We start from the raw sequence: 3,040 nt of genomic DNA on the forward strand, positions 1-3,040 counted from the left end.
GGATACAAAATCCTCTTCTCTACATCCCTTGAGGTTTTCAGAGAAACAGGGCACAAAGTTGGCTGCAGTACAATTATTATGCACTGGAAATAAAATCACTTGAATACAAATTATAGGCCATTGCTTTTCAATACATGAAAAAGGTTGATTTTTAATGTAGTTCAATACCTCATTTAATATTTTTAATCAGTTTTTGAAAGCCTTCAGTATCTTGACACAGACTGAAGCTTATAATTTTTTTTTAAATTGTTTTAATGAGAGTAACTTGGATAGACCTGTGTGTAGAAAGGTAGCAGTTACTCATTTGGGAATTTAATCTTTAGGAGCCAGGTTCATCAGTGTTAATTAGAAACCATGCCTAACCTCCTGGTCCTTCCAAAATTATCATACTGCTCTGTAGAAATGATAGCTCGTCATCTAAAGTACTGCTATTTCACATTTTGATCTACTTAGAAATTATATTGCTGTAGGTAAAAACTCACTGTATTGGATAGAAGGGAAGAGAAATTTGATACCAGGGTAAAGAGGAAGAGGAAGGAAAATCAAGTGCCTCTCTTTTCTAAAATTTTCTTGAGTGAGACAATAAGAAAAACCTAACATGGCAAATCATATTCTTTATATCTGAGTTCTGTTTTTGAATTTCATCTTATAGGCTGCATGCTGCTTTTTTATTACATTGAAGAAGCCTTATCTATTGTCCTTTGCTTACTTCTGCAAGGGTTATGGAGCAAGGAAATCGAGGTTGTACTCAAGAATGACTAGCAAGCTAATGGTAAAAACGATAGATTTGGTTCTATCAAATTTGGGAATGCATTTATGTGAAATGTAGATAAGGTCATCATGAGGACATGTTCTTATTCCACTTCACGGAGTACTTACACAGCTTCTTCTGCAGCAGAAGTAATGCACAATAGATTAGACGTCGAATTTTTTTAATTTTTTTTTTTTTCCATTTTTGCCCTGATCTTGCTTAGGCAAATTCCTGTTTGCCTGGATAAGATACTCTGTGCAGTCATTCTCATTTGAGTGGCTATATATAGCTATCAGCATCTGGCACATGCGCTAGCAAGTGTTCTTTAAATCTGCAATCTTTTTTTCTATCAGTTCTAACCCCCTATCAGCCTATCAGTTCTATCCCGATCTATTAATGGAAAGCAAAAGAACCCCACAACTCTCTCCTCCCCTTCTTTCCTCCCTCTGAAAAAACCCTCCCAAATATGAACTTAATTCAGTATTTGTTCAAATTTGTTCAAAACCAGACTCTTTTAAGGAGAGCATTGATGCATAGCATGTATAATAAGTAGTTCTGTTCCAGTTTAAAATTGAAGGTGGAGGTTCATGTGTGAAAAAACAAGTGTAGCTACATCTTATTTGACAACAGAAGCTCCAGTGTAGACTAAATTGGGAAGATGTTCATGATCAGTGCATGCTTCCTTTGGAAATACCACATATCTGGATCTACAGGAAAGTAGAGGGGAGACAGTGTCTCATGAGGAAGAAGGAGGATTTAGAGGAGTTCTGAGTAGTGCTTTTTCTCAGAGGCATGACACCACCTTCCCCTTGCTGCGACAGAACCTGTTGAACTGTTGCAGGACTAAGAGTTGAATCTGGGTTTTTCTTCTCTGCTTCCCAGGGTGTTCAGTTCTGTCCCAGAAAGGCAGAAATGCGAACAGAAGAGTAGTTGAAGATGCTTTTAGATAAAAAAGGAGGGAAAGATTGAATGCATTAGCAAAAAGGTCCAGACTTCTTCCGGCACTGTTCTAGGACATGCCCAAGGAGATATAAGCACAGAATTAAGTGTGTTGATAGTCCTCTACCATTTATCAACTTTATTGAGGAACTGCAGTGCTTGAGAAACCAGTTAGCAATCACAGCAGTCGAGTACTGTAAGTACTGTAAGTATGAGCCAGTTGTAGATGTTTTCTTTCCCAGATGTTCATGGGAACGAGTTAGCAAGCTACATTTACAAGAAGACATAGCTCAATTCATCCCTGTCATGGTACCACTGACCTTCCCCACAAATAAAGGATGTTTTCCCACGTTAAACAGGAAGAACTGGACAACAAGAGCAGTGTGGTGCAAAGATCCCTGCTAGTCGTGGATTATTCAGGACCTTCGAGTGTGTCTGTGGGAGGGCTGTGCATTACTGTCTGTTTTTATGTAGGAGAGTTCAACAGACTAGGACTGCAAAGAAAGAGTGTATTAAATAGAGAGAGTGGTGTTTGAAATGCTCTTAACAAACACAGCGGAGACCACAATGCGCGAAGATGGATTTTTGGTATAGTTTTCAAATTGTGACACAAGCCCCTCTGCCTTTCTTGCATTCCGCAGTCGCCGAGGCACACAGCAACTGTGTGTGCAGGCAGTTTCATTGAACACAGTGGGCCTCATCTCTCTGGTTATTCTTGCGTGGCAGCTCTTGTAGAAGGAAAATACCATTTAGACACCTTTACTTGACTTTTAGAGCTCCCTAGTTTTACTGTTTCTACCCACAGTGAAACAAGTTTCTTTTCCCTTTTGAATTAAATATCAAAATCTTTTTCTGGGAAACCACTAGCTAAACTTATCTATAGATTTTGGAACATAAAGAATTTATTTACATAGAGCCTAAAGTTTTCTGTATCGACTGATTACCATTCAGTATGTGCTATGCATTTGTTGCTATGGTGAATCACTTGTTGTTCCTCATTGTTTTTTACTGGTAGGATGACGATCATCAGAAAAAAATCTCTTGAAACTGGATGTAAACTTATGACTGTCAAGGGAATTCCTTAATGTATGCACCTGCCTTTTTGCAAGTTTTCCCTGAGGTTGTTTTTTCCTAATTCTTGAAAAAATATTTTGAGCAGTTCATTGGGGTCTCTCATAAGTCAGATCCTCCCTTTGATGAAACTGGTCTTTCCATTTTTTCAAAAGCTGGACAAGTAACCGCTTTTGGGATAAAGATAGTTCGATGGATGTAACAATATGGTTCATTGCGAGAAAAGTGCCTTTCCCCCCGCCCCCCCCCCCCCGCGGGGAGGGGGGGGTTGTGTATTTA

This window comes from Cariama cristata, unplaced genomic scaffold (assembly GCF_000690535.1).
Source record: "Cariama cristata isolate BGI_N322 unplaced genomic scaffold, ASM69053v1 scaffold10966, whole genome shotgun sequence".
NCBI classification, from domain to species: domain Eukaryota; kingdom Metazoa; phylum Chordata; class Aves; order Cariamiformes; family Cariamidae; genus Cariama; species Cariama cristata.